Source organism: Melanaphis sacchari, unplaced genomic scaffold (genome assembly GCF_002803265.2).
Source record: "Melanaphis sacchari strain LSU unplaced genomic scaffold, SCAv2.0 Contig26_pilon_pilon, whole genome shotgun sequence".
Classification (NCBI taxonomy): domain Eukaryota; kingdom Metazoa; phylum Arthropoda; class Insecta; order Hemiptera; family Aphididae; genus Melanaphis; species Melanaphis sacchari.
Window position 1 is genome coordinate 70,451 of NW_020271143.1, and position 12,098 is coordinate 82,548.

The window sequence follows — 12,098 nt, forward strand, 5'->3', positions numbered from 1 at the left end:
AATAATTAAAAAGCATTGAAGATGCGATTTATTTTACATTATCATATTTACTTACATTATTTTAATGACTACTTGTTTTAAGTATTTTTATTCATTGAATAGTTAATGTTATGATTAACTGTCATAGTGTATGAAATGCGTAATTACTTTAAGTCTTAACTATCTTTACTACCTACCTATGGAAGTAATTATACTTAATAATAATTAGGTATTACTTTTGAATTTTGAATAGTAATCGTATAACTTTTATGGTATAATAAATAATAATATTACATAGGAACCAAATATTATATTGCTATATGCTTGTATGATAATTTTTAAAATAACCGGATAACTCATAAAATATATTGTTAATTGTTATACATTAAATTGTAAACTATTAGCGCATAAATTGCAACCCGTCAATATTTTAACTATAGGTACTACACGAATTGCGTCCAACTTGAAAACATTATTTTCCTTCCCATTTTGTATAAATTATTTATTTTTTTCGTTAACTATTATAAAACGTTCATCTTGTTTAGTTCATACATCTTTTTTCAACACGAAATTATGCTAATTGTGTAAATTTTTTGGCAGTTTTTGAATTATAGTTGACCTGATGATGAATATTATCACAGTTAAGGTTATCATTGTCGGAATCACTTTTGATAAAACATTTACGTCGTTAACAACAACACGAATAACTAAAATACAATCTGTTTTTAAATTTTCCACATTGAATTGGGATTGAGATAGAAGCAATGTATTGTTTATAAAAATAAAATTTACAATTCGAACGCAATTGATTCGTGTAGTCGTTTAAATTTTTGGAAGCAATTGGTGTGTAAACAAAAAAAATAACACGGTCTAAAAAACACTGCAAACAGATAAGTTCATCCGACTTGAAACGAACTCGTATGAATATTTTAGTATTATGTCAACACGTAAAATCGATTAATTGCATATGTTCTAAAATAGATATAAATATATTTATTTTTTTATTACATAGATTCGGCGCAACGAGCACGTTTTCATTAAATAATGATATTTTATTACAATATTAATAATACTTGTAAGTTGTAATACGATAATATGCACAACAGTTGAATACTTAAATAAGTACAATGTTTTTTTAACGTTCTTAATACAAACAATAAAATATGTTATTATCCAGTTGCGTATCAGTACCTTTACTATCGTCATGTTTACACGTGAACGCCATATTTTATGTATATAATCTTTTGTCGACATCTGTATTATTGTTACTTAACAATTTATTATTTATAGGTACGTTTGTCTGTTATATAATAAATAATAATTAATCTAACAATTTCAAATAATCGCTTTGTATAGGTACCCACTGCCCACTATCTAGTTATTATGGTTATCATAGTTTTTATAAAAATTGTTCGATCTAATGACAACGCTAACCGCCGACCCTCGTGCACCTATAATAGTGTAGTTAAGACATAATTATATTATATTATAACTATAGCTGAACGCGAAATATCTGACTTATTCAATAGCCATTAGCCATACTCCAACTAACTGGAATCCGTTTTCGCTATGTTCGTTATGCGCAGACAATCAAAAATGTAGCATGTAGTAACCAAAAATGTATCCCAAAATAATGTATAAGTACTTCAGTACTTGCTAATATAGAGTAAGGGTATAGTAATAAATGTTATAAATTAGATTTGTTCGCAACTCATATAGAGCTCATATAATCTCAAGAAGACTTTAGAAACATTATATTTTATTTTTATGATCCTAATCGTATACTCCCATCTTTTATAGATTGATAGGTACGTTGCAATCAAAATAGGTCTATTTTTTTATATTGTGCGTGCGAATTCAATTTGTGATTTGGTTCAGTAAAATAATAATGAAATTTTATACATATCTTTTTTTTAAATCACTACATGGTTAAAAATTAAAAACTAGTGTCAGAACTCTCTGTTCTTATTATTATTGTTGCTTCAGATTTTCCTAGCAAAGTTTATAGTTAATCACAAATTCAAATGTAAATGACTTTGGAGTTTGAATGGCTTTAAAATTTAATCTTGCGCTCTGGTCATAGTCTCACGTTGATAAATGTGCTCAGTGGAAAAAACTGCGACTGATCCGGCTATATAATATGTATCTATAAGTTATATACAACTATAATAATTACCTACGAAATAAAAAGACTCATATGCAAAGACTTTAATAATATTTGTAAGCTTCACTTAACCTCCAGAAAAATAAATCATCTTAGATTTATTATAAATACTTAATATAAATGTAGAAATGAGTCGTTATTAAGCCTCTGTCCATTTTAAATAGATTTTTGTTTATCTAAATTAGTTTCAAGTTTAAAATACATTTTTAATCCATTTATTAATTTCGCGTACAATTACATTTGACAACTATTACAAATAATGCATTCGTGTAGTATAGATATAATATTATATTTCTTCTTAACCAAATACACTCATTACACTCAAAACTGCAATTATCATTATCGTACATTTTACAATACGTACGATAATGTTAATAAGGATGGTTTCAATTATACCGAATAACTGGAAACATTTTAATATATATTGCAAGTTTTAAAACACTATAGTAAACTATTTATGGTGTGAAAAGGACGATAAAATATACATTATCACAGTATAGTTTTGTGTTTATAATGAAAACACAAATGTTTAAATTTATTTATTATACAGTAGTGTCAAAAAAAACTAAAGATCCAAATGTTGTATAGTAATAGTAATTAGCCTTTTAGTTATTTTAAACTGAATTATTTTATTTTTCATCAAAGTAATTTAATTACTATAAATACTTCTTTTTTTTTTTTTTTAACCGGTATGTGTGCTTGAATAACTACTATAACCTACGTTTAAAAAATAACTTGTGTAAAAAATGACCGTACTTAAAATTATAATAACAGAACTATGTTTAGTGTTTGCTCAATTTACTATTTGTTTATTGTTAAAACAATTTTCAGAGAGGCCCCTTGTAATTTAATATAAATACCATACATACACCGATAGTTATTTGTTTGTATAGTCTCGCAATATTTTCGTATAAACCAATAATATTTTTTTTTTTTTTTAATGCATTAACACTTATTTCAAGAATTCTGTAAGTATGGAATTCAATTTCAAATAATATTTCTACATACCAAATATACAGGTGGTTACTGTTTGGGTTTATATTGTTAAAAATAATCGGTGTTTCACTGTGATGTATATTGAATAATAAGTAAACATAAATATTAAAGTTACACATGGACGAAAAAAAAAAATGAAAATACTCGTAATAAATTATAATACGTGAAATAATTATCAACAAAAAATATTTAAATTTAGAGTTAATTTAACAGCTAAACATAAAATAATAATAACCTGGAATAGAAATGAGTAATTACATTAAAAAAGGAAAGATAAATTGTAAATAATAATGTATTATAATTCTGTGATGTCTTAAAAAATTCCAATGGGATAAAAGTTATATACACAGATATACATAATATATTTATTATATTATCAATATCTATATATTTTAATTTTAATTTTTTAAGAAGTGATTCATTGATAAGTATTATTTTCATTATAAAAAAGCTAAAATCGAAAGCAAATAGTTTTTTTTTCATAAAATTTCAAATTTATCGGCTCATTTAGTAAAATGATAACTATTAAGTAGGTAATAATTTCAAGTAATTCTTTAAAAATATTGAATACTCTAATCAAATAATATATTTAATAAATTAAGTATGATTCCCATTCTTTAACAATTATAACCTACAATATGCTTGTAACATATCACATATTATTCAAAATATATTATATACATATTCAGAAATTACAACTACGAGTATACCTAGTACCTACCTATAACCATGCTAAACTTATTATACTTTTATGAATTTATTGTGTTTATGTCGTTTATAACTTAAGGACGAGACAAGGTAAAATAACATGTTTATATACATTTTTATTGAATTAATATTATTAAGCTCTGTGGCCATGGCAAAAGAAATATAATTAATTTATGTTTATCAGATCAAAAACTAATTTAATTTAGTAATAATTTAGGTACCTAAACCTAAATTATACATCTATAGTTGCATAGTCAGTATACATACCATTATCTACTCGTATATTTGATGCTTGATATTATAATAAATTATATATTTATAGAAAACATAAGTTTTTCCACCAATATGGTCATTCACAAAATTATATTATTAAAAAAAAGTTTAACTGTCAAAAGAATATTATTGTATTACTGGGTATTTATCTAATATTTAAATACAATTGTAATACATAAATATAAAATGGTTAGGTAAGTATTAAATCATTTTTAGACATTTAGAATTGAGTACAAACTGTAAAAGTGTAATATTATGCAATACATATTAAAAATATTCTAAGCTATGATATTTCTATTATCTACTCGTAATAAGTCATAGTGTACCATCTTTCTACATAAAATATCACCACTTGCCAATCCTAAAAATTATTTGTCTTTGAGAATTCGCTAAACTAAACCACATAACTTTAGTATATAATATTATCAATTATACCATGATGGTTATTGATTGGAAAATCTTTTGAAAATGTACTTTTCAAGTTTTAAAAAGTAAACATTTTAACTAATATTTTTTTTAAATGATTTTTTATTAAATAATTATAGTATGTGTATTGTGAATATATTATATTGTAAATATAATATAATACGATTATCCATCCATAATAATAATAATAATATTATCATTTGTCCATCAACGTAGTGCCGTAGCACTAATTCTTTGAATTCATAAACATTTGTCGTGAATCACAATAATTATTAATTTTTATCATTCTGAAAACTATCAGTCTGTTTATCAATATTTTAATATCAAAATGTAGTTGATATCAAATACAATAAATCATTTTTGCTGATATATTTGATTATTTGAATCATTATTATCGGTAATAATTATCAGTTGGCAACAAATCTAAAAGAACAAAACGATGTATCTCTTTGTCATACACTCATCGACATTATTTTTTTAACTTAATATACTTAAATGACTAAATATTTGAAAAATTGCATTTTACACATTGTACCTACAAGTTTTCTTTGATAATAAAATAAATACAATGCTTGATAAATGGATAGCTGTGTGTCGTGTATGAGACGTGGATGAATCGGCGTTTAGTCGATTAGTCAGCTCTATAATTGCTAAGAATATTGCTGTTCCAACTTCCCAGTAATCTATGTAAAAGTATAGGTACATAACAAAATGCGATTTATACGTTTGATAATATATCTTTTCCGATTATGTCTGAGCACAAAATTTGTCGAGAATGTATAATAGTTACTTATTATTTACGGACTACAGCAATAATTATTTATTATACATTATGTGTGAGACATCGTCACAAGTTCGTTTTAATTACAAGTAAAAAATATTTAAAATACAGTCAAATACAAAAGTATTAATATAATTAATACTAATTTAATAAACCCATAGTATGTTTTTTTTGAATAAAAATATTGTTGAACACAAAAAACAATATTTAAAAAAAAAATAGATAGACAAAAAATGTTTCAATGTTTGGTGTTTATGACATACAACTTTTGACGCTTTAGTTATCGCGGACAATTCCCCCTGCTGTGTTTACACATTGTTTGCACAGAAACATATATGACATATGTGTAACTAGAATCAGCAAATAAGTCTCCCTTTTCGGGTTTTTATGATATTGACCCTTCGATGCATCATAATGTATTATTTTAAGTAGGTACTGTAGGTAATTTAATGTCGTAACGTGTGTGCGTATATATACCTACTATATGCGCACGTGGCTATTTCCCCGCCGAATGTACATTTTGTGTATATTGTATATTTAATGGGGGAATTGGGAGGTGTATAGATAATAATAAACTGTATTGTGGTGTAGAGATATAAAGTTTCACGTGTGGACTCGAGCTAATCACACGTTTTTCTATTTGACTGGCATATGTTTCAATACCTAGTACTTAAAGTCATTAGCTTATTACTTATTTTAATATTTAATGTAATTTGTCTAATGTACTTATTATACCTTTATCACATCATAAGCTATACAATTTTATTTTTGTTTTTATGAAAAAAATTTCAACTAGAAGAATTCTGCGCGCGTTTAAAATGTAGCGAATTTTGTATAAATACGTTTATTTATTTTATGAAGACATTTTTTGTGTTAACGTAATATATGTGATAAAAAAAGCAGTTATAAATAATGTAAAATAATCATCTTCAATACTGATTTTTGATTGTTATTTCATTTTGTATTGTTCAGGTATTTTTATTGATTATAAAATTATATACGAACCACTTAAGCTAGAAAAAATATAATTTTTTCGTATGAAGTATATTATAATTTAATGTTGAATGTTAATTATTAATTATCAGTGTGGTTAAATATTCGAAAAACACTACGGCTATGTTATATTATGTTTATATAGATTTAAGCAATATTGTACATGTTTATTTATTGTAAACTTATAATTTATCAATCCAGTACTTTTTTTTTCTTAGTGAATATAATAGTATTTTCTTATCGTTTATTTTTTCTCAATATTTCTTATCATTATATTCACGAAATAAGTAATCATTTTTAATTTCCGATAACATTTTAATCTGTATAAAATAATTTATTATGTTAACACCACGACTATGTATAGTCTGATAAAATATATTATAATATTATTATAAAACTATTAATTACTAAGCATATGACGAGTAAAAACTAAAAGATTGCTCTTAGACTTAAATCAAAAAAAAGTATGCATCTAAAAATTAAATCTTAGAGTAGGTACTTGTTATTGCGCTTTATATGAATCTATATTATACATTGAGCAATAAAACTGATTCAGTCAATTCGTTGATGAGACAAGATAAAGTAGAAGTTCTAATGGTTTATGTTATAGAACAGTTATAAAAGAATATCAAATTATATAGATAGCAATCAATGTAGTGTTTATTTCGGAGAGTTGACTGAAGAGAGGGAAATATTACTCCTCGGAAAAGAATTTAAATCCCCCCCCCCCCCACCCCGAAAAACTGTATGACATTAATACATCAATTGTATGTGATGCGATATGTGAAATAAGTTATTGGCCGATTTTGCAAAGTAATCTTGTACATCACGGTTGATAATAAAATAAAATTAGTATAACAGCTTGTTGGATATTGCCTTTTCATATGTCATACTCAGTCAATATGTACCGATAATAATCGTAATTCATTTTATTTCATTGTACATCGACATGGTCGATTTTAGGTACCTTATCACAATATTACATGTATGAATTGTAGATAATTTTTAAAACGTACTATTGTCTGTCAATGTAGTGGTTTACGCGCTTACGACTACGTTAAATTGTTTGGTTAATTTATATTGATTTGGTCATGTTTTTGTGTTTTTTGGTCCGTAATAAAATTAAAAGTTAATTGCCATTATATTAAAACCTAAAAATAATTCTATATTAGGTTTGTAACATTCATAAAGTATTAAAAACTTATTCTCTTAAAAAAAATTAGGAAAAATTGTTAATTGGTCATATTTTAATATACTGAAAAAGGTGGGACTTTTTGTTAAGTATGTAAAAAATTTCTTAGTAATAATCAAAGTGCTTTACAAAAATTACACGGTATTTTTATATTTACTACTTTTATAAATTATCAAAAATTTACTGATGAAACTGGTTACTTCTCAAAACACGCTAGTTCAGAAAATTGCTCTTAGGCTGTAGCTTTGAATGATTTTTTTTACAAGGAAAAAATAAACCTATACGGCTATACATACACAAATAATTCAACAAAGTAACTCAGAAAAAATATAAAATACAATTAATTTTTCTATTTTTGTGCGTAGATTTTATTTTTTAACGAAAAAAGAAATTCCTCATACTACTAAATATGAACCATTATTAAATAAAGTAGTGCTAAAAAAATTAAACTTTACTTGAATAGATGGAGCGTGGAAAAACAAAGAGACAGGTCAATTTACTTAAGTAAAAATATAGGTATTAAAATATTAAATTGTATTAACACTGTTCTTTAAACTCATTGCTCAAATTAATTAAAAAATTAAAACTGTTTTATTAATGGTTGATAAGTCGTCCAATAATAAAATTATTTGTGAACTAACAATAATTATAAGTTTTGAAACAGATTGTGATAAAATTGAATTAATATGATGTTTTTTTATACATACCCTTAAAGTGAGTACATATAAAAATTATTCGTTTTAAGACAACTTTCTAAAAATTGATAACTAAAAAAAAATTCAGAAGATAATTTTATTATATTATTCTATGATGATAATTACCAAAATTATTTTCATAAATATACGAACATAATGTATATACTTGTGTATATATATTTCATTTATTTATCAACATGCCATGTGGGTACTTCAAGTAATCCAATTGTTTAACTACTTTCAGATGCATTTAAATAAAAAAAAAAAACATGACTCTGTATCATGTAATAATATTATATAATGATGCTGTGGTAAAAATGTATTGGTTTGAACCATAATTGTCTGTTAATTTCAATATAATTCAATAGTTATTTCATTTATTATAATTTATAATTTATACAAGGATACTTGTAAATCAAAAGAAGTGTAAGCAATATTATATTAATATAAATATATAATATTGACATGTTTACACCACTACACCTTTAATACATATACTCGTAAATGTGTAAAAAAAAAGTAGACATTTTAGAAATTACAGGCTGTGTAGCTTACGGTGAATATTGTATTAGAAACATTTAAAGTTTCTTGTCTAATAACCTTTCTCTTCACTTAAATAACTATAACTTAAGCTCAATTTATATGGACAAACCAGAAAAATTACTCCAACAAAAACCATAATATAATGTAATCAATAAAGTTTTTAGTACCTGCTTTATAGCTATACAATAAATACTACTATTTATGACTCACGGACACCAATTATGTTTCTACAAAAACATTTTAAATCCTAAGCACGTAAGCTCTCATAAACGTAATTAATTTTAACTGAAAATAAAATACTAATGAAAAAAAATAAAAGGTCGCAATTCTTAAAGTTTGATGAAATGAAAAGACACAGAATGTAATAGTTTGTTAACAAAAATATAAAAATTAAAACCAATTTGCACGTGTGAAGAATATTTTGACATTATTGTTTGGTATTAATTGATGACTGATGATAAAATATATACGTTAACTTTATATTATAGATTTCCACAAGATACACAGCTTACAAAAAAAGTCTAGGTTGGAATGATAAAAAAATATTATTAATTCTCGTGACAGTAGACGTATTCACACGTCATATTCTTTTATTAACAATCTAATAAGTTCGTCTTTATTATTATACTAAAGCTAAAAAAAAACTTTTTTCTTTAAATTTGAAATAACTTTTTTTGTAAGATTGATTTATTGCAGTAAACTAAATCTTAGGCGGAGAAAATAATTTGATTTCATATCTATAACTAAAACTTTTCCAATGCTAAATAGTTTGTTCATATAATTTAATTCATACGCAATAATCAATAATAATACATAGGTACTGGTGTAGTTTAATTACTTTGAATTATTTGTTTATTATAATTTAATATTTAAGTTTTTCTTTAACTTCGTAGAAATTGCCTATATCAAACTCCTTTAAAACGAGAAAAGTATTTAAGAAATTGGGAATAGTTTAAGTTGTGCATTAAACAAAATAACTTCTAACTGACCAAATATTAAACTAAGTATATAATATTCCGACATATTTAATTTTAAAAATAATTCTTTATTACCTTTTCCTATTGATATTTTTCCATGTAGATACAACATATATTATACATGTTGTATCTACATAAAAATTATTGCACACATAAAATGTGTAAAACTCAAATATATAAATGCCTTTTGATTGAAATTATTAAAAAATGTATAATTAATAAGCATACAGTTCATTCAAAATCGATCCAATCTCATTATTTCACTACCAACAAGCAAAAAATCATATTATATTCAAATATACATAGTTAAATACATGATAATAGAACATAAGGTCATAGGGTGGTTGGTTACTTAAGATATTTATAATATTTTTGTCGTTATTCTGCAGTTAGACAGTTTATAAGTAAAAAGGAAAAAGTTAATTTTGGCCATTTTTTTTTTTTTTTTGTTAAACATTTTATGAATCTTGTAAAAAATAATGTTTTACATAGTTTTATGACCAAATTTTAAATGATTAAACTACGAAAAATAAAATAATCTATTATGGTCAAATTTCAAAACAGAAATAAGACGCCTTTTTTGTTTCCTGAAATGTAATGATTTTGGTGTACACTGTACGTGGATATATTTTTACTATACTCGCACACTGAACAATTATATAAATAGCTTATATTATGTTCATGTATAACAGTATAATATGAAATAAAATTAAAAAAGAATGAATTAATGAATATTATTTATTACATTTCCTATAAGCATTATATGATAGCGAATCCGAAATACCGATATTGATTTACAAAAACAATAAATTGTGATTTTTGGCTTGTTTTATAAATGGCATTTATAGTACCTAATTATGATACACCTTTTGTATATATTATGATCATACGAACTAACACGGGCAACTATGGAAATAGGTAAAACCAAAAAAGGTAAAATATTCCTAACACAAAATTATTGAATATTTTATTATTATACACGATACTAATGAAATTAAATTGGCATCTATCTGAAAAGTGAAAATTATCTATACAACGCAATAATTGACAATGTGACTGGAAATAAGTTGTACCTATATAAAATACTTAAATTGGAAAAATAAATAAGAGTCTATATTGTGTGTTATAAAATATTTATTCAAAAGACGTTTTCCCCTAATTCTATCCGTTTTAATGAATATAATTATAAAAATAGAATATTTATAATTGGAGTGTTCATAAAATAATAGTAAAAAAAATAAAAGTAGTTGAAGTGCTCCGTTTCTAGCATTGCCGCCAAACATTAATGTACAGTAAGACATTTTAGGAACTCGAGCCCGCGATATAAACATATAAACAGAAGACGCTCATATCTTTCAATTTTACGTCGACCGTTCGAAACGATCAAATTTTCTAATCGTCTTAACTAGTGTTATAACAGGTTCTGACGAGCCATAAATTAAAATAATATTCACCGTGCGAACAACACTTGATAAAGGTGTAGGCACTTGGCATTCGGTTAATAAGTTATATTTAAATATTATAATTTATGAGCATCTATTATCGACGAGACTCGGGTGGTGACTATGACAAACGAAACCGAGTTGGATAAGTACACTCTCCACGAACAATTCGTAAAATACGAACGAACGTTTCACGTTATACAGTATTAATTAATAACGATACGACTACATCGCAGCAACAGCCAACAGTTGTCAGCTACAACAGAGTACGGTGCAAAGTCCAAAATATAAAATAATACACAGCTGCACGAGCAAACGAGCAATAAACAATAAGCGTATCTGATATAGATTAGAAGGCATTAAACACGCGTATCCACGCGATATGGAACTATTGTAAGTCATCATAGCTATATAATGCTTTAAAACACATTACGCGTGTTTAGTGTTTAATGGTACAAGTCCAAAGTCGACACGGACGAAAAAAAATATACGCAGTCGGAGACCAGATAAGGTGGAGGAGAAGTTTCCGCGGAAACGTTGGACGCACTGATCAAGGCAATGACCGGCCAGCCAACCTGAATTCACCAGCGCCAAACGACCGCAGGCGGCGGCGGCGGCGGCTGGTAAAATATACGAAGACCGTATTGCTGTATGGAAAAAAACCGTCACCGTCGAGCAAAGAACCGTGGTGCGTGTACACCTCCCCGTCGCCTGCCGGGGTGACAGTGAGACGGTGCGTGTGCGTGCCAGAGCGCGCGTTACGATTGCGCGCGTGTGCCGCTCGTGTATGGCGCGTACGACTACGCGTGCGCGACCCGTCCGAGAGTGCGCGCATAGCGTTTGTGCCTGCGTGTGATGTCGTGTTGCGTGCTGCGGAGCCGTATGTGCTTTGTTCACTGTTCAGTTTTAGCAATACGTAACTACGCTTG